The 21,886-nt window shown below is 44.4% G+C and overlaps 1 protein-coding gene across 2 annotated transcripts in view; it reads right to left on the bottom strand.

Moving 5' to 3' along the window:
* Positions 1 to 21,886, bottom strand: part of TMEM182 (transmembrane protein 182) — a 167,405-nt gene that overhangs the window by 95,611 nt on the left and 49,908 nt on the right. The gene's annotated exons all lie outside the window — the stretch shown is intronic.

Raw genomic sequence — 21,886 nt, 5'->3', positions numbered from 1 at the left:
GCAACGGGAGAGGCCACAACAGAGGGAGCCCCGCATCCCCCAAAAAAAAAAAAAAAAAAAAAAAAAAAAGAAGAGCATTCTATACGTGAAGTGCCTTTTGGATTTAAAGGTAGAACTGACTTGAAGTCAGAGGTGTATGTGACCATGGTCCCCAACAAAATCCGGAGTGTATGTCAAAGCCATGTCCTCCTGGGCCCCTACACTCTACCACTCTGAAGACACGGATCCGGGGGGGTTGGAATCGGTGTCTAGGGAGACCTCCCCAGCTACTCAGGAGCCACTGAGACAGGAAACCAGACTAGTATTGCTGCCACAACAAGCAATGCGAAAAAGCAGCAGACAAAGGAGATGGTGCAGCCTTTGAGAACGATATTGCCGGTTCAGGGACCTGTTTGGAAATGGAGGATCGTGATTAAGGACAAGTTGAGGTGATCCTAAGAGTTCAAGGCCAGGGAAAGGGCACAGCACCAGCAAATGGAATAAAGAGAGCAGAAAGGTGACTGGACCATACAGATAATGATTTTGCATTCGTGTCCACGCAGGATGTCTGAGCAGAGACGGTCAGTAGGCATTGGAACCCAGATGAGAAAAGCAGGTTATCTTCCTAGAGGTTATAATTTGTACATGGGTAATAATGTATGAACAGAATCTATTCAAAATGAAATTAAAATATTAAGATAATAATGAAATCTAAACAGTATTTCAGTGATGCATCTGGATTCAGATTTAACTAACCATAAGAGGTGCTTTCATGAATATTATTTTATTTAACCTTCGCAATTACCCTGTCATGGAACTGAGCTTCAAAGCTCTAAATTATGTAAATTGTCCAAAGTAACACACACATGGGGTGGAGAAGCAAGAATCTGAACGGAGAGCTTTAGATTCCTGAGTTCTTTCTGTAACATCTTACCCCTCCTCATTAAGAAACAAACAAAACACCTATCCAGACAGCCAGCAAATAGGAGAAACACTTATATCGTTACTGACACTGTGAAATGTAGATATCTACCTTGTTAATGTCGTATGGACGATTGTGTTTCTTAAAACTTGAAAAGCCAGGTGAACTAAAGAGATCAAAGACAACAGTCACTGCAGATTCTCAGCCTCGGAGTCAGCGGAGGGAGTGTTTCTGATTCCTCCGTGTCATTGCTACGTAGCCTGGGTACAATTTTGGTTCAAGGTCTTTGATTTGCGGCTCAGCTAGCTAACACGCAGCTCCTTTTCTTCTCCCTATTTTAATAATTCCACAGTGACACCTGCTGGGAAGAAAGCACTGCTCAGCCCCACCCTCACTGGGGGGTCCTGGGCAGGGACGGTGGGGGGGCGGCAGGTTCTGCCTTGCCCTCCTCCAGCAGTTCCTTCTCATCGGGTGAGTGCGTGCGGAGCTCTTCACGATGATTCCTACTCAGATTCTGGGGCCCTCTGAGCTGGGTGAGTTCCAGCCAGGTCCCAAAGCAGCAAGATCCCCAGGGACTGGGCAAGCGAAGGGGACAAGCCTACATCTCCTTGTCGCTGTGTGACTGGCCCAGCTTCCTCTCCCGCCTCCGCATGTAGCCATCAGTCGCCTCCATCACACCCCAGCCACGATACCATCCGTGGGTCTCTGTGATGCTGTACTTAATAACAAAGTAAAACTGAAAAAAAGTCCCCTGGCGTAACTGAGAAGACGACGACTTCCGCAGAGAGTGCCAAAATGTTTTAGAAATAAACGGCAGACAACAGAGTCATTGCATATTTCACTAGGCAGGATAGTAATTTATGTGATGTATTTTTAACTGTGAGAAGTGATGGGGGAAGCCACTTAAATATAATGTGAGTTGAAGATTTGTCAGTTACGTAGTTCATGCAATGGCAGATCTGGAAAATGTTATAAGAATGGAAGGATTACCAACAAAGAATGCCTACAATTGGAGCTCTTATTTGAGTTCCGACTCCCCCTATCGCTGGGAGTTGGCTCCTCTCGGGGAATATTTTGCTTTCTGTGGAAGAAGCTGGAATTTTACATTGCCTGTCAAATGTTCTTTTTTTAATCATCTCTCTCCATGTTTGCTTTTATCCCTCGGGTCTCTATTTTAGCCTCTCTATGATGTTGAGCTGGCCAGACACGAACTCCGTGGCCCCCTATTCTCTGTGCCCGAAGAGCAGTTTCCCGACCCAGGAAGACGCCTGTATCCACCGTGGCTCCTCACCCGTCTTAGGTGGACAGGCCCTGTGGAGCACAGTGGAGCATTTGCCAGACCAGTGTCCCCCCATGGAAGACTTAGGTTGGAGTAAATAGTCTTGAATTTGTCCCTGGAATATGTGCTGTGTATACTGAGGCCACAGCAATCAGGAAAAAACAGCCTCGTAAGCCGCAGTGACTTCACGGTGAGACACACACCTCCCCCAGCTGTTACCCAAGGATAGAAGTCTCTTATCTCAGGCTGCCCTTTTCTCCCCCCACCCCCGCCACCCTAATCCCCGCCACCCTTTGAGATGTGCTCAAGAGCCTTTTGGAAAATTCCCGGGTTTCCAAGGGAAATTTTTCTTTATAGATGAAGCAAGCCCTCTAGTGGCGATTTTGCAAGTTACAACCTCTATTTTAAGATTTGTGAGGAGGTGGGTTCCGTTTCTTCTTTCTTCTAACGACGCACCCAGAGCTGGTTCTCACTAGGAATTGATGTGACTTCCATTCCTTGTTACTTTTGTTCCCCCAAAGAATTCTACACTCCTTTCCCCAGTTTGCAGCATCCCTGAGAAACTTTCTTTTTGTCCATTGTCATCTGTGCAACGCATCCTTACCCATCAGTCTGGGATTCTCCGTCCCCGTGGCCTTCTCTGCTGTAGAACTGCTGGCCTCCTGACTTCACAAGCCACATGCTGAGAATGACACCACACTAGCAGTGTGTAAGCTGGACTAGCAAACACTTCTCTCTGAACAGTTTGGCCACGAGCTACAGCTGCAGTGCACTTGAGTCTCAAGGTGTTTCAATATTTACCCCCAAAGTCACACCATCTGCCATGTCAGTCATATCTCACACCTACACTTGTGCTGTTCCAGTGCTCAAAAAAAACCTGAAAAGGCACATTTCGACTATCTAGGATAGGGTGCGGGGTATGACGTGAAGCCGCTAAAAGCAAAGACATCTGAAATCAGTGCTAACTCCGATGGGTCCTGCGGCTGTTGGAAATTGCTCTGCCTCCTTCTAAAGCATTTAAATCAACAGACTAAATCCACAGAACCTCTTACGAGGACAGCTTTGATGTCCTTTTCGGGATCCTAACCAATCAGAAAATGGCATGTCGCTTGTATTTAGCACCCATCTAACCAATCAGAAAATGGCATGTCGCTTGTATGTAGCACCCATCTAACCAATCAGAAAATGGCATGTCGCTTGTATTTAGCACCCATTGTTTACGCCATGTGAAACAAACATAAGTACAAAGGCAAAAAGAAAACTCCTGGTGACCAAAGTGCTCGTGGCCAAATGAAGAAGAGAGCAAAATAAACAGGTGAAAATCAACTGGGAAGCTGAGCCCATCAGAAATATTAAACACAAGCACGATCGCTGCTGGTTACTCAACGCTCTACAGAGTAGTCCCAACAAGAAGGCCTGCTGTTCCCTCAGATGGAATCCAGGACTCGGTTCATGCACCTTGTAAGAGACAAGCCATCCTTGACTTCTCTCCTTCACTTCTCACATTCAAGGTGTATCTAAATCCATTCCTTCGCTGCCCGCCCTGTGCCAGTGGCTTGGCTGAGCTCTCAGGGTCTCTCCGCCTGAACAGCTGTGAGACCCTCATGGGTTCAAGTCCTCACGGTCATTTCACCCCAGGCCCCAGCATCCATTCTCCATGGAGCCCTGTTTCTAAAATGCGCCCCGGATCTCATTCCCACTGCAAACGCCATCGGTGACCTCCTTGTCCTTTGCTGAGGATTTTGATGTCTCAGGATGTTACTACTGACAAGTGAGAAGGGCCCTCCATGTGGGAAACGACAAAGGTGACTTGTGAATCACCAGGGGGCGCCGGGGAGAGACAGGGACAGTACATGGTAGCTTCCTCCGGAAAACCTTCCCCAACCACGTGCAGGTAAATGAAGCCCGCCACCCCCTGCACATCCTAACACGTTATACACACTTCCCACACAGTTATGTGCTTTACACCCTGTGAACACATGAGCCCTTGAGAGGAGGACCATGTCCAGGGTGTTCGTGGTCCACTGTACCGGGCAGTGGAACTAAGAGAAAAAACAGTACGTTTCTGAACCAACAAAGTTAGGTCCTCGGTTCAAACTTGAGCTTTCTGTCAAAAGTGAGGACTGAGCTTCATGGTTTTCTGTTTTGAAATTTAAGACTCACGAAACCTAACCCAAAGTAGGGAAATAGAAATACAACACCACTTATGGAGGTGAAAGTGGATAATTTAGTTTATCAAGGTAAAGGGAATAAGACTTTGTGAATTTGTAGATGGTCATCTAAAAATAGGAATCCGTATTTCTTTTTTTAAATTAATTTTTACTGGAATATAGTTGCTTTACAATGTTGTGTTAGAGTATTTCTTACTAAGTTCACTGTGAAGGGGTTTGTAGCCCATGAATAGAAAACAGGAGAATGCAGCTAAAGCGAGTGCACAGGGGGTGCTAAGGGCCCGTCAGCCCCTCCTCTACCGCCTGGTGGAGTGAGGCTCACACCCCTCCCCGACCCCCCCTCAGCCCCTGCACCAGCCCATCCCCCTGCCCGCTCCAGCTCCACCACTGTTCTGTGAACCGTGTTGCACGGGGGGTTCAGTGGTCCCATCAAGGTGGCATCACAGGGCTCCAGAGTCCCACAGAGCCTGCTCACAGCATCGCCGCACGTGAAGATTATGACGGCCTGCACTGGCCTCTTTCACCCCGACTCTGCCGTCAGTTTTACACGTTCTCCTCTTTCTGAGAACAGAATCTCCATCCTATTAACAACAGCAAAGCATTCTACAGGAAATCTGTAGAAGTTAGTCACTGCTTTACAGTTGGTGCTTTTCTATTATCCTCTAATTCAAGTTAGAAACAAATGATTTTCCTTATTTGAATGAGCAACTCTATAATTCTTGACATTTTTGGAATTACAGCCACCTAACCTGAAAAAAATCCACAAACGTCACCTTCTTAGGTCTAACATTTGTTTACAAAATTGAATTGGGTTGGAACTAATGTTCTAAGAATTCTCTATCACGTATGAAAAAATTAGAAACACCACAGGTAGCAGAGAGCTGGGAATGGAAACTACCTCAGAAAACAATTAGCATTGGACGGAGGTCCTGTAATAACACAGAGGCTCATCTGCACCTGCTGCTCGTGTGCGGGGCAGGGAGCATGTTTCAAGCAGATAGCAAGGCGATGCTAAGTTTATGGTGCAGTCAAGAGAGGTCTTCCGTCTCTAATCTGAGCATTAAATTATATTAAATACATTCAAAATAAGCACTGGGTTTGAGAACCTCGGAATAGCTGTCATGTATCAAGATTCATCAGTATCCTGAACTGCACACATTATATCGGAGGCCAGTCTCCACATGACTGACGGCTGAGAAGTTGGGCAGGGCGGACAAAGACCCGTTCTCTTCCTGTCCCTAAGCAGCTGTGACTTCCAGGGAGCCCTTCAGAGATCTGGAGTCAATGTCCTTGTGAAAGGGGGTGTGGAGGAGCACACCAGCACTGTCCAAGATCGGCTGCTTCACGTTCCACAGGAGCTCCTCGGCCCACGTGGCTTTGTTGCTCGCTGTTTATGGGACCATGGGTAAGTTACGTAGCCTCTCTGAGCTTCCCCTTACTTCTCTGTAAGGGGGAAAGACGAAATCATAGCACCCACTTCTTAGGATTTTTGTAAGGATTAACTGAGATCCTCATTTATAGTGCTTGGTCCAGTGTCCGGTGCATAGTAAGCCCTCAAGAGCTTCTAGCAAAATGAGATACCACTGCACACATATTAGAATGGCCAAAATCCAGAGTACTGACAGCACCAAATGCTAGAGAGGATTAAAGCAGCAGGAATGCTCATCTATTGCTGGGGGGTACACAAATTGGAAGACGCTTTGGCTCTTTCTACAAAGCTGGATGTTCTCTCAACGTACGATTCAGCAATCACACTCCTCGGTATTGACCCAAAGGAGTTGAAAACTTATGTCCACGCAAAACCTGCACACGAATGTTTATAGCAGCTTTAGTCACAATTGCCAAAATTTGGAAGTAACTAAGATGTCCTTCAGTAGGTAAATAGATTTTTTAAAAAAAGAAAAACTGTGGTACATTCACACAATGGAATATTATTTAGTGCTAAAAAGAAATAAGCTATCAAGCCATGGAAAGACATAGAAGAAATGTAAATGGGTATTACTAAGTGAAGGAAGCCAATGTGCAAGGCTGCATACTGTATAATTCCAACGATATGACATTCTGGAAAAGGTAAAACTGGTGACAGTAAGAAGAGCCGCGATGGCCAGGAGTTAAGGGGCGCGAGGGGTGAACAGGCAGAGCAGAGGACACCCGGGGCAGTGAAGGTGCCCTGTATGAGACTATAGCGGTGGCTGCGTATCAGGATACATTTCTTCAAACCCACAGAACGCGCACCAAGAGTGAATTCCAGTGTAGCCCACGGGTGATAATGACACGTCAGTGTAGGTTCATCAGTTCTGGCAGATGCACTACTTTAGTGAAGGATGCTGATAATGGGGGAGGCTGCTGGGATCAGGGTGTGGGCCGAGGACACGGGGAAGTTTCTGTACCTCCTGCTCAATATTGCTATAAACCTAAAGCTGTTCTTAAAAAATTGTCTATTCAGGGCTTCCCTGGTGGCGCAGTGGTTGAGAGTCCGCCTGCCGATGCAGGGGACGCGGGTCCGTGCCCCGGTCCGGGAGGATCCCACGTGCCGCGGAGCGGCTGGGCCCGTGAGCCACGGCCGCTGAGCCTGCGCGTCCGGAGCCTGTGCTCCGCGACGGGAGAGGCCGCGACGGTGAGAGGCCCGCGTACCGCAAAAAAAAAAAAAAAAAAAATTGTCTATTCAAAAATTTTAGCTGTGGTTATTGTTATATTAAAATCCCCTCTAGCTTTAGACTCTGACGTTATATGTAGCCAATGTATATTTGTTGAATGAAGTTCACGTTTACCATGCATTTGTGTTACCCTGGCCTCTGGTGGTGAATTTGCAGAGATGTCATAATTCTTACGTCTGCACTGAGCATTTCCATAGCACTTTTCCCTGATGATGGTTTTTCCTGAGCTGTTACAAATTTTGAGCCTTTCCCATCCCCTACAATTGCTTTGTATGCAGCTGATTACTATTATTATATTTAATTTCCAAAGGAGGAAACATGCACAATGGGTCCTCATCTAGGAGGTGTAATTTGGGCATAAATAACACCTCAGGTGAAACAGGTGAGGCACAATCTGCATCTTGGCATTAAGTTAGAAGTAAACCCCAGGAATATTTTATTCCTGAAATAACAATCACCAAGTGGAAAAACAAGAGTGATTAACTAACGTTCCTTGGCTTTCATAATAACTTGGTAATAAATTCAGAGTTGGAGCCACCTGCTTATGTGCTGGATGGCTCTGGACCTGCAGCAGCCCAGCCTCTCCTGCTGGAGTGCACTGAGTGTCCGGGCAGGTCAGTGGACTAAGCATCAGAGAAACTGGGTCCCATCACTGACGCTGCACTGCCGTGGCCATATAACCTTGGCAAGTCCTTGAACTTTTCTCAGCATCGGTTCATCAGTTTTTGGTGTTTCTGGTTTTGTTTTCAATTTATGGAATGAAGATAACACTCTTTCTGATTCTCCTATCTCGCAGGGTTAAGGGGAAAAAAAGATACATGTGGCATATGCAGATAAAAAAGACAACTCCTTCACTGCTCCTTCCTTTAGGTGGGCTGTTGTGTGTAGTACTCATCAATGGATTATCCTTCAGCCTCAGAGTTAAGACCAAGGCAAAGTGGGGTCAGGGCTTGACTCACTGACAGCTACAAACAGCCACAGCATTACCAGAGATGTGTTTAGACCTATAACCACCATGCTGGCCACAAATCACAGAGCACTGAAATGAAACACGCAAGCCCAACCAACGATTCAAAGCACTGAATACTTACTCAAGGCCCATACATGCAGTTTAAACTGTATGTCTTCTAAACTAATAGTTAACACAAGGTTAGCGAAGTTCTTTCGCTAACCCAGGCCCCGTTCACAGAAATGGAATACGTTCTATGTTGCTGACTTAGCAGACCCCCACCTTGATTAAGGTTACACCACCAGTAGTGGGACATTAACGTCCTGCATCTCAGGATACGATGCGCCAGGAAGGCTACATCATCTCTGTGATATTCTTTCCCAAAAGCCATAGCTCCAACTTGTCAAAACATCACACAATCCCAAAATGAGAGACACCTGACAAGGTAAATGACCGGTACCCTTCAGAAGTGTCAAGGTCGTGAACAACAAGGAAAGACGAGGAAAGGTCACGGATGGGAGGAGGCTATGGAGACCCTGCAACTAAATGCAGTATGGGATCCTGCATCGGATCCTGGAACGGTGAAGGACTTTGGAGGAAGGACTGGTGAGACCCAAAAGAGTGTGCAGTTTTAGTTAGAGGTATTGTACCAGAGCGAATTTCTTGAGTCGTCCTGTGGTTTCTCTGTCTATAGTTGCAACTGCTCTGTAGGTTCAAATTTACTTAAAAATGAAACGTCTCGAAAATAGCTTGGTGCTTGATGTCCCAGTCGCCCTGCGCAACAATCCCGAGGAGATACTGGGACCGGGATTGCACGTGGCGCAGGACGGGAATGACATCTACCCTGCTTAGACCGACGCAAAGGGTCAAAATGAACATGGTTGTTATTTCTACAAAAAGTATATCTATAATTAGTTTCTGCCAGACTGTGAACAAATGATTGAGAATTAGTTTGATAAGCTCCTGCTAGCAACCCTCTTCTTCCCTAACCTACCGCTCCTCCTCCGACCTCCCACCTGCCTGCAAAAGGGAGGTTCCTCCCTGAAATCGCCTGTTCCAATTCTTGTGTCGACCACTGCTAAGGCACCAGCCCTTCTCTCCTTACATTGTTCCCATGAAGTATGCCGTTAGGGGCTCAGAATAACAAAGACCACTGCCATAATTAAGCTCTGGGATGTATTTCAAAGACTCACAGACGTCAGAGATGAGATGAGGAGGACCCAGCAGGTCATCCAAGCCCATCTCCCTGCCAGTGCACAATGGCTGTGTGAAATTTGGCAGGTCTGTCATCAGGCTATAAAAATTCTAAACTATTCAAAAAATTACCACATTGTATAAATTATGATAAAAAGTTTACCTTATTCCTGGATGATTCTTGAAAGTAGAGGGGAAAAAAAGGAAGTCATGAATAGCTTCCTAAAAACAATTACTTTCCAATTTAGAATATATTTTCCAAGGTGAAAATGTGGTTATTTTCCATTCAGTGAGATAGCCTGTGCTTATTGTCATGCAAGAGTTGCCTCTCTGCATCTGATAAATTAAAAGTTAGCCCTGACCCCAGCTGTCCCTCAAACGATATTATAAATGCGGTCTGCCATAGTTCCAACTTCTTCTGGCTTATATTTAAGTGCTGGACTTGAACACAGTTGTCTGTGAGGCTGCCACTGGCTCAGAACTCCTAGCGCCAGTGTCAACATTCCCCAGGAATGAATGCTACAACAAAACCCTCTAAGGACCCTCAAAGAATGATACTTCAGTGCCTGTACCTTATCAAGCTGGGTGAGGCCTTTTCCAGTCACCGTCGTGAAAGGTACACATGGACATATAAATCCAGCAGAAAAGGGCATCAGCAAGTATGATAACAAAAGCAGGAAGTATTTCCATTGGATAAAACTTGGAGGAAGATTGAAGAGAATCATTGAAACGTAAGGGTTAATTCCGAAATACATCCTTGGGCTATGTTTCGATGATGTACAAAGTGGACACCTGGCAGAATAAAGGATGAAGGTGGATGAAGTCCAGTGAAAAATGTGACCACTGTGTCCATCACAACCACTCTTGCATGCTGGGAATGCAAAAACGGCAAAGAAACATGAATTATGTCAATATTTTCCATTTTTCTTGAGTTTTCTCTACTTGGCACACATATTTCACCTTTAAACATATAATATGGAAGAAAATGTAGGTCTGTGTACTATGGGAAAAAAGGAGCATTATAGCAAAAACCATGCCTGGGCTTTCTTTACAAGTACCATGTTAGCTGGGTACATCACGTCTGTCATAAGTCATGGTGGAAGCTCACATATGAAGCGTATCCCAAGAACCAGAGTTCTGTGTTTGAAATTCTTCATCACTCTTCTTTTAACGTGACTGCATGGAAAATGTATGCAGATGGGCCCCTGTTTATAAACGGTCGGCCAGTTGGTTGAAACTTAGAATGCATTTTCCCAAAGCTCCAGTGTTGTAAACAATAGCCTACTTCCCAGGGTAGCTCACAAAAGCCTCCTGATCAGAGCTGGTATCATGAACTTGCCCACCTCTATACACAGAATGCTTTAAACCTAAGTGCTTCAAGACCTATTCATTCATATAGCACCAGGGCTTAATGCCAGCAATCCAGCACTTCTGAATTCTGAATCCTGAGTCTATAGGATAAGAATGGTCATTTGTATGAAATGGTTGTCAAAAATCGATCGTTCATGAAGTCTGAGGATCACGGTATTAAAAATAATAGATAAACTTTCAGACATTGAAATTAGCAAGAGTAATAAGACATTTATATGACTATAACAATGAATGGGGGCAGATTAGAAACCAAATACTCTGCAGAAGACATATACCCTTAGATAGAACTGGGCGAATAATCAATCCTCCACTGATACAGATTTCTCGATTCCCTCCATGGTACTTAAGCAACACGAACACACTTCCTGCTCCTCTTCCCCCGTTACTCTTACAGGCAATACGAACTGACCTATTGTGGGGGGACTGCCCCTATATTTTCCTTTTCAGTTTTGGTTTGGCTCTCTGGGTTGCCAAGAATGTGGACTCCCTAAGCTAGTGTAAATGGGGGAGGGGAATATTCGAACAAAACAGATGGTACAAGAAGAGAAAGTCTCACAAAAAGCCAAGAACAGGACACAAAAAGGCCTAGGCTGACTGGATCCTTGAGTTGGAGGCCAGGAGACACCAACGGCCACAACAGCAAAAGCTTTCCGGATCTCACGACAGCCATCTGGTATTCATGGGGCCCCTCTACACCCTGTGGGTGGCTTCCTGACCTGCTGGCAAAAAGCTTCGTGTGCTTTCTAATGTCTCCATCCCACTAAGCCTTCTGACTGTTCCCACGACGACTGCTGGCTTCTGTCTCTACTACTTCCTTATGATACCGAGCAGGACCCTGTGGGGCTCCTGGGCACCAAAGCCTTTCCGTGTCCCCCATCCATTTCTGGATTACAGGAAATAGGCTTCATTCAGCCTCCAGGACCTTCCCTGAGTTCCAAAGAGCAGGTTCAAACAGCTGCTAATCAGGGAAAGGAGGGGATGCAGAAAATAGGCTTCATTCAGCCTCCAGGACCTTCCCTGAGTTCCACTGACAGGTTCAAACACATGCTAATCAGGGAAGGGAGGGGATGCAGAGACCAGGCAGGAGCAGTCAGGAAACAACAGTGCAGCCTCGGGGCGGGGTCCTGGTTCCCCCTCGAGGGATACACACAACAATATCTTTGAGCTGTTTTGCAGACACTGAAACCCCTACCAGGTGGGAGAAGTTAACTGTCTGCTGCCCACAAGCACGGAGACCCCAGACCGGTTGGAACCAGATGGTTGATGACGCCGCCTCCCGATGACCTCACCACCAGCCAACCAGAAGAGTGTCCACGAGCCAATCACGCTATCATGGAACCATTACTGTGAAACTCCTCACGACCCCTCCAGGGTGGGACACACAGTCTCGAGGGCATGAGCCCGCCGTGGCCCCCTTTGCCTGGCAAAGCAATAAAGCGATTCTTTTCTACTTTACCCAAAACTCTGTCTCCGAGAATTAATTCGGTGTTGGGGTAGAAAGGCTAGATCTGGCTTCACTTACACCTCTGCATATGTCCCCAGTATAAGTTTCTGGGAGAGCAGCAGCTGGGGGAGAAGAGAGAAAGAGGAAGGGGAGAAGGAGAAGAACCCAACTGCCCAGCTTTTGTCCCGGGCTACGGTCGTAAGTCACGAGCAGTTGGACAGACTATGCACTGGCTGCCCTGGGGCCAGGAGGCGCATCTTGACACAACTAGCTGGTCTGGTTTTGTGGCGTAAACTAGGGGCCTGGTCCCTAGAAAGTATAACAGGAGCCAGTTCTGTGGCATTATTACTACCTTTTCTTATGAAGTATGTTTCAACAAAGTGCTCCAGGGAAATAGGATATTCTTAATCCAGTCATGCTCGGTGTAGGTGAAGAGCAAGTGCCTGGTGAGAAGCATCAGCCACCCCGTAACTTTAGCTGCACTTAAACCCCTCCTGCTAATTAGTACACATTAAAAGAGAAAGACAGAATCCAGAGTATTTGCTCACTTCTGCTCTGTTCCAACTCTTTAAAGAATGACTTTCATTTTCCTACATGAACATAAACAAGCCACAGAATATTTGTTTAACAGAAACATTTATATGCTGCTTCTAAGTCATCAATAAAAGTGACCTTGCTCTGGGCTCACCTCACCCTGACCACTTCCCTTCACTCACTCAGTCCTTCATTCATCCAGGCGATGCTTACTCAGTACCTACCGTGGAGACTCCATCACAGAGGGGTTTCCAGCAACACCCCTTGGCTGGGCCTTCACTGGGGAGAGTAAACGACAATGACGGACAGGTAATCTTGCACCAGAACCAGAAGGGATGGCAAAATCATAACCAGTTTTCCTGATGGCTCTTTTGCACAGATAACATGCGACAACCTGGGACATGAGCTGGCGACCTTGTTTTCCAAGCTCTTTCAATGAATGACTCTTCCAATTTCACAGATAGAAAAAATAAGTAATGTCTCTCCTGAGATCACAACCTACATCAGCCATGAGCAGAAGCAGTGTCCTCACTCCCACTTTCCCACAAATACTAGCAATTCTATTAACTTGTTCCACCAGGGATAACTTTCTATTACATGTGACCTGAGACATGTTTAACACCCTTTGATCATTCACAGGGCAGGGGCTGGATTCCTCCTCTCTGGTTAACAGCTGCACAGAGCTGTATCTTCTAACCAAGTCACATTCTAGAACATTTTTATTTCTCTAATCCTAAAACCACAGGTCACTGCTATCCAGTGTATGTATTGGCCAAATCTGTTTGGAAGTTGCCTGTTTGTCTTTCTTGAACATTCTGTGAAATAGAAATATTGTATAATAATGAAGGTGAGGCTTAAATCTCCTCTTCTAAGGCTCAACACTCAACCGCACTTCCAAATCTTGTCTGAGGCTTCTTAGGCTGGGGAAAAATGGTTTCGTTTCAAGAAACAATCCTCCAAGATCAATGATGCACAAAGTGCTTCAGTTCGAAAAGAGAAGAGAGGAAAGCCAAGTAAAAAGCAACTCAGACTGGAGGGCCTTGAAGCTGGGGATTTTCGGAGTCGTTCACAGATGCTGAGTCTACCCTTGACAGGTCATTTCAGACCATTTAGCACTTTCTATTCTCTGTGTTTCGAAGCTCTTAAGCCAGCAGAAAAGGGAGGAAAGCTAACGTATCTGATAACGCAGTCTATCCGACTGACAACCTAACTGAAGTTCCCCTGTGGTGCAAGAGAGGCACGGTTCCAAAAAGAAATAACGCAAAAGAAAGGAAAAAGAGGATCACAGAAATCATGGCTTCGCATTTAATTTCAAAGAAGAAGACCTGAAGTTGATTTCTGTGTAGATCAGTTGTGTACCAGTTGGGACGCGGGTGCCCAGCCCTGCAGAGCAGTAATATGAGCTGGGCTTTAAATAACTGCCAAGTAGCCACGTGGTGGCTGGCAGCAGGCTGGAGAGCGATCTGGTTCAAAGTGAAGCCGCGTAACGAGGGCGCAAGAAGGGCTGGTGTGCGGGGGGGGGGGGGGGGGCGTTCTTCATTGCCTTTCTGTGCTTTCCTTTTTATATATATTTAAATGTATTCCCCATTTAAAAGGCACTAATTCAATTTGGATTTTTTTGGGCGGGGGGTGTTAGCCAACCACGTATGGAAACCCACCCCAGGAACTTCTGAGATAACTTTTCTTTGGCAGTCTATTTTCTATAAAAGGGACCTAATATTACCGTTGTCCCCCTCCCCCCAAGCGCTCCCAGCTCTGATCACGCTCCTGGGCAATGTTATCTCTCTCTCTCTCTCTCTCTCTCTCTCTCTCTCTCTCCAGGGCCTTCTCTCTTAACTGGAAGGCCTTCACCCCTGCTAACTGGCGCTCGGTGGGAAATCCGTTCCGAGCCAACCACAGACTGGACACTGTCCTGGGGGCTTTGCCCAATGATATCGTTTGGAGAAAAGTAAAGAGGCTCAGCGACCCGCCTAAGGGACCCAAATGGGTTTTCGGCTCAGACGTCCACTGCCTTTCCCTACACATAGCTGGAGGTGCTCTCCAACACTGCGAGCAATGGCCTCCAATAATAAGGCAAGGAAGACACTCCTGCAAGGCGGTATCTGCTTTCTAAATAGTGGGCTTTCTATTTTGCACTCAAGGGGCCTAAGCCATTCAAGTGGCTTCAGACTCCTATTGCCTCACAGCAGATCTCAGGTGACTGGTGTCACTGAGTGTGCCACAGGGACCTTGACATCTGCACCATCCCTTTTAATGCCTGAAGCCCAAAGACTGCAGTAGAGGGAGTAGTCAGTGGAGGATCTAAAAGTAGCTCACTTTGTGGTTTTTCATTCATGCAACTAATCCAAGCCGTAGCCCTAATCATTCACAGAAATCTTTCTGTTTTTTCTGAAATACGTTCAAAATATTTTCCCTCCACTATTAGGGAGAAGCCAAGTGATATCACAGAAAGAGCATGGAGATTCAAACACCTAGAAAAGCATCTCCAACCCTTCCTAGCTGCGTGGCCTTGGGCAATTTCCATACCCTCCCAGTTTCAGTGCCCTCAACTCCCCATGCAAATGACACCACCGAACAACGTATGAAAAGGCTACTGGTACACAGGAGGTGCTCAAGAATCAGAGTCAGCCCATCGTTAATCTTGTCTGGACTTTCACTCAGTGGAAATCTAGAGTGGAAATCTATTATTCTTGTGATACGATTTGCAATTGTCCACAATTATTTAACTCACAATAACCTAGGGTGGACGTTCCCTATCATTCCTCCATTTTAAAATATGTCCACATGGAGAACAACAAAGTGACTCAAAAACAGTAGGCTCTCCAGAGTCAAAGACGCCAACACAGACCAGGCTGGCATGTGTCTGAGATGTGCTGGCTTGGCTGATATTAAAAGAGCGTAGATAATCTTTGAAATATTTAATGACACAAAAATGTTAAAGCTGTCATATTAAGTAAAAATCTAAGTTTACAAAACATTTTTCTGTGTGACCCTTTTAGTTACCTATTAGAACCATTTATATACGGCTTGACTCTAGTGGTCGAATTACGGGTGAAATTTGTTTCTTTCTTTCTGCTCATTTGTACTTTCTGAATTGTTTAATGAATATGTATTGCTTTTGTAAAGAAAAACAGTTTGGAGAATGAAACAGTTTTTTTAATGTCTTTTTTCTGTCCTATTGTGTCTGTGAATAGGAAGTCACAGAACTTGGAAACTATTTTTCTGAAAGCTGGGTAGTTAGTGAAATTGTAGGCTTTGGGGTTCACGCTTTATGACTGAAGCAACAACGTCATGAAGCAACCACATTAATGAGAAACATCATGCTATCGTGTGGACAGGCAAAAGTGTTAGAAATCAGAAACTGTATTGATAACGCTATTGATCAATCAAAAACTACAGTATCTACAAGCGTAAGATGTACCCCATATTCCCAGCAGCCCTGAGGTGGTCCACTGATTGTGCTAGTAGTCAGTCAGGCCAAGTAGAGAGAGAGTAGTAAAAAAAAGACAAAAACACAACTCTTCTACATATTCTGTTTTAAAAATAAACTCCTCTAATTTTACTACTGGTGAATTAAGAAATATAAGAATTTCTTAGAATCCAAAGTGAGCCGGATTTTAACCCCTCTCTCTGACAGTTTTATTTTCTCACCCCTCTTCCATATGCTGTACTTTTCCTTTTATCTCAGGGCGCTTTTCCGGATCAAAAATCCAGACCCGGGGCTCCAGTGCAGTATCTGGTAAGTCTTCTGACTGTCCTTAAAGAGGAAGCTGAGTACACCCACCGCACCAGTGAAAGGCTTTCTGACAGTCACCGGATTCTTCTAGAAAGGAGTAAAACTAATGCCATAAGATGTAAGCAAGAAATCTCCTTCTCAAACACTTGTCTGGAGAAGTCAGGGAGTACTGAGCTGTACAGCTTCCCTAGGAAGATGGAATCGTCTAGATATAGGCAGTAAGATCCTGACAGATCCATACTGAGACACTGAACCTGCTGCCGTTTCTGCTGACTCCCTGGGGTCCTCTGTACATGCCTGGCTGACGAGCAACGAAGAGTATTACGTTTGATCTAGACAAGGGACTTGCCAAACTCTCTGTAACCCCAGCACCTAATGTTGGAACAAGTACGTGGTAAATGCACAGCCGGATCTTTGTTTGTTTGTTTTTGTCAAATTTAATGTAATGAGTGCTCTCCACATTCTGGGTGTTTTTAGCTATGGACCCCCTTTGAGGGGCAGCAGGTAGCACTGCCCCTCCACACACACTGGCGGCTCCCTGGCTCCACTCCAGCCACCACGCCTTCCCACATCATCAACTTTCCCTTTGGACAGGATAATTTTCAAGACACACAGACTTGCTCCCATTCTCCCAGGTCCTCAAGAATGCTCTCTCTGGTCCTCATATCCTCTTCCACCCAGATCCGTGATTGCTCTCCTTCAAAGACCACCTTCTCTTAGAAGTTGCACAACAAGCTTTCTCCACTTCCTCACCTCTCATTAACTCCTCTTACTAATCAAATCTGCCTTCTGTCCTGACCACCATGCCAAGACTTCTGCTGTCACTGTCACAAACCACCTCCACGCTTCCACAGCCTAAGGTCACCTTTCTTTCCTTGTCTTAGTCATCTTCTCAGCAGTCCCTTCTCAAAACAGTCACCCCTCTGGGCTTCCTGAGTATCACATTTCCCACCAATCCTTCCATGTCTATTTCTGGCCTCTCTTCAGGCTCAGTCTTCGGCTCAGTCTCTAGATGTTGGGTTCCCAGGGCAGAGAGAGTCACTCTCTCTAGCCATCCTCCCTGGTGGTCTCATCTTTCCCATGGCTTTCAATCTGGTGACTCTCAAATGTAAGTCTCCAGCTGAGATTGCTCCTCTGAGCTCCTGATGGCCACATCCAATTATCCACCACCGTCTCAACTTGCACCTTTCACAGGCTTATCAACTGTTACAGCATCACCACGCGCAAGGGATTCCTTTCTCCCCCAAGCCTTTGCCTTCCTGTCTTCCCTGTCCGAGTCTCTTCCATCTACTCACTCACTGAAGCTAGAAATCTGAAAGCGATTCTTAATTTGCCCCTCTCTCACCCCACAGCCAATCCACCAGCAAGTTCTTTCAGTTTTACCCTTCAGACGATATTATCGTGGCTCAAGGGTTCTGAAGGATGGGGCCTTTCCTACTCCTCCAGCTGTATCACAAACCCTCCCTTCCATGCCAGCCACACAAGCCACCTTGCTGTTCCTAGGACATGCCAAGCTCTTTTTCACTTTCAGGCCTTTTCCCCCCTAGTTCCCCTCCCTGAAATCCTTTTACTGCTGCTTTTCCCCCAGATGGATGCTTCGTATCTTTTATGTATCAGAATACTCAGAATTCTCTTCTTAAAAAGAAATTCCTGGACTATCCAACAGTCGTGGTTTTATCTATCATTACGTCTTGTGTATTTTTCTTTAGAGGATTTATCACAATTTATAAATTCATAGTTTTTTGTTCACTTGTTTGTTGTCTATATTTCTTCCTTGAATCCCAGTTTGAAGAGTGACAATTAAATGTCTGCTTTGTTTAGTTATATCCGACATCTACCCAACATCTAGCACCATTTGTGACATACAGCGTGTACACAATTATGGGTGTATACACAATTAGTGCGTATTTGTTGAATAAATTAGTAAATATTTTAGGTGAAGAACTCACCAAAATGAGGTGGAATAACCTTCCAAACCAGAAGTTTAAAATCCAGAATTGGAGCGCAGGTCTTCAGATGCAGGTTTATCACCTTCCCCACCACACCATAAGCCTCTCCCTAAGGTGAACCAAATAAAGAATCCATGGGGGGATCCACTCAGCTTAATGTTCTGCAGGGGGACTGAATGAACGTATCAGCAAGGCATGCTGCTTTATAAAGGAATCCTTTTATCCAGCCAAGTTTATAACTGTTAAATATTCACCAACAGCTATCAATTGCTAGGTATCAATTGCTAGAAGATGTTCAAGACAGGGTCACTGCCCTTGGGCCTTCACAGGGTAAGAGTGAATAGTCCACTGCACATGCATCACCACATATGCCCTGGATCCAAGAGAGAGAGGCCATGACACCACTCACTGAGTCTCCCCGATACTCCTCACCCTCCATGGGGACAGGCATGCAATAGCATGAAGATGACGTGTGTCCTCCTGTTCAGCAAACCTTAAGAGCTTGGGAATGCCTGAGACAGATAGCTATGTGGAAATCCACAAACAATGATGAGAATGTAGGCATTTCTCGTATATATACTTGTATACATTATAGATGTAAAAATATTTTTATAAATACACATATATATAGGTACATGTGTATTCAGATGTATACCTACTGACAAATATACAGTTTTATCCAAATCTGTATCCAAATACATATGCATACATACCACATATGTATATACATATCAACACACACACACACACAGATTAATCCAACTTTCTGTTTGACAACTCTCCAGATATTTACATATACCCATAAAAATCTTGAGAAAAAAATGTCTCTTGTATTTTTGGGGGGTGAAGACAATATGCCAGTATTTCTCACAGTGTCTTGCATATCCCACAGCAAAATATGAGGCAACAAGCATTATTCTTTAAGCTGTACTGTACTCTTCTCTAAGCTGTATTGTTTAAATATCTATTTGTTTAGATAGTCTGCAATAGCAATGCTATCTGCAAGCACTGGTGAATTTTTTAACAGTGGCAGAGTCTCTTGTTAGAATTAATGGATAAAGAAGTGCTAAGAAAAGGAAAAAAAAGAGTTGCCATATAAAGGAAGAACCATTAACGCCCGGATTCCCAGAAGAATGGAATAGTAAAAGTTTTTATTTTATTGCGGTGAGCCTTCTCCCCGCTAAATTACCTGCACGATAGTCAGGAGCAGTGCAGGACGCCAATGGCTCCAACCATACTCATCTCATACAGCCAGTTTAGACTACCTCTGTCATTTGTGTGAACCAGAAAAATCATCCCTTCAAGAATTAAAAATCATTCTAATTTACTTACTTATAGATACCTTATAGCTGCTTATAGATACCTTATGTATAATCAGCCCTCCCCTCCATACCCACCAGTTCCACACCCTCAAATTCAACTGCGGATTTAAAGTACTAGAAAAAAATTTCAGGAAGTTCCAAAAAAACAAAACTTGAATTTGCCATGCTGGGATCTATGTACATAGCATCTACATTGTATTAGATATTAAAAGTAATCTAGAGATGATCTGAAGTATGGAGGAGGATATACACAGGTTATATGCAAATACAGTGCCATTTTATATAAGGGATTGAGCATCCGTGTATTTTGGTAGGGTCCTGCAGGGGTCCTGGAACCAGTCCCCCATGGATACGGAGGTACCGAGGGAAAACGCACTCTCTCTCTCTACACACACTCCCTCTCTCCATACACACACACACACACACACACACACACACACACACACACCACATATATATACATATACATGTGCAACAGAATTACTAGCTCTACCCTATGATTCTTTACAACCAGAGGTGGATCATTTTACAAAGTTCAACCATCCAATTGCCCCTTCAATTTTGCACGTGAGGGGAAAAAATGACACTTCGAAAGCCAGAGGGGGCCTCTTGTACTCCTCTGTCATTTCAGACTTGTTCTCTCTAATACTCCCACGTCCACAGCCAGCCCAGGCTGATGGTAATGGTCCTGAGGGTAGAGCTCCTACCACTTGCCTAAGTCGGCTAGTTCAGAAGCTCTAAGCTCTAACCGGATGTTTTTATTCTTTCCTCTTTCCCTGCTCATCAGATGAAATGTTCCTTTGTTTAGTTTATGCCTATTATAATATGTATGATGTTAACTATTTCCCCGCCCTCCTTGGTGTTTAACATATCTAACATACCTTATTCCTAAGATTTTGTTGGCATTTCTCTGCCTATACTTGATCATCACTGAAAAAATGTCTCCAGATATTTAACTCCTTCAGACAATCAATACAAATTTAGTTTCTATTTCACCTCTTTCGTATGAGATGCCATTCCTGGTAGAGCCCACCAGGGAAACAACTATGTCACTGTCCCTGAGAAACTGAATTTTTAAAAAATGTGCTACTCAAATATATTGATTTCCACTATTCACTTTAACTCTATCCAAACTTACAAATGTAACGCACACATACACACACAAAGTTGATGACAGATAGATAGATACTTACCAAACACTGACACCTCTTCCATCATATAAATATACTCTTATAAGTGGATTTAATCTTCAATTCAGTAAACACATTTCACAGATTAGTCATAAAAGCAGCCAATGACCAGTAAGAGCACACCCAGTAGCAGTATTTAAAGTCCTAAATGCTCAACCCCAATTTGAACATCTTCATTCATTGTCTCTGGAGGGGTTTTCTAGCCAGTTTCCTGTGCTCCCTGCCACACGACTGAACGAAACTCCTTGGGCAAACACAATATGGAGAGATCGCAGCCTTCACCGAAGTCCAAGGACATAACTCACTGCCCTCTTTCCTCACTCTTTCTAGAAGTGTCACCAAAAAGACATCTTATTTGTTGAACTGAAACTTTACGATGCAAAACCAATCCTCTTAAAAGGATTTTTAACACTTCATTTGAAAGCTTTTGGAAATAAATCAGTACACCAAACAGAGAAATAAAAGGAAACACACTACCCCAAATGAGATAGAAGGCTGTGACGAGAATATATCTGCTATTTCTAAGTATATTTTACTCATTGACACAGCAAATACAACTCACCTTCCTTTCTTCCATGGATTGCTGGTGAAATAGGTCAGGAAATGTGTTCGAACGCATGTGACCGATGCACTACACCTATATGAAACACTTGCAAAGTGTGGATCTGTGTAAAAGTGTCATGTACATCAGATATTCAGCCAACTGCCTTAAGATAAATATATGGGAGTCGCATAAGTATTAGAAAGTAAGATTAACCATCTGAAAACTACAAATATTCAAACCTTTACTAAAAGCAGCTTGCATGTGAAATTTAAATGATGTATAATACATAGAAAAAGGCTCCATTCCAAAGTTCTACAAAAAGGAATTGTATTTACAGATGACATGAACTAATAAGCAAATACATCTAGCATCGTCTGGAAAACTTAATTGCATGCCACAACTTAATATCACAGTCAATATGCATAACAGAACCCATAATTATTTTTGTAATAATCAAACCAAAAGCAAAGAAATAAATGAAGCAATATAAAAATGAAACAGAAAAAGACAAAGGAAAGGACCAGGGAAACGTTTATGATAAAACGGAAATGGCTTGAGAGACCAGTTAAGGCCCTGAAGTCTTTTTTTTTTTTTTTTTTAAACAGGCAAGCCCTGTCACTAACCCCTAAAATGCCCTGGTGATCT

Source organism: Physeter macrocephalus, chromosome 12 (assembly GCF_002837175.3).
Source record: "Physeter macrocephalus isolate SW-GA chromosome 12, ASM283717v5, whole genome shotgun sequence".
In the NCBI taxonomy this organism is placed as follows: Eukaryota; Metazoa; Chordata; class Mammalia; order Artiodactyla; family Physeteridae; genus Physeter; species Physeter macrocephalus.
Note: the sequence above shows the minus strand (reverse complement) of the source record. Positions and strands in the feature narration are given on the sequence as shown.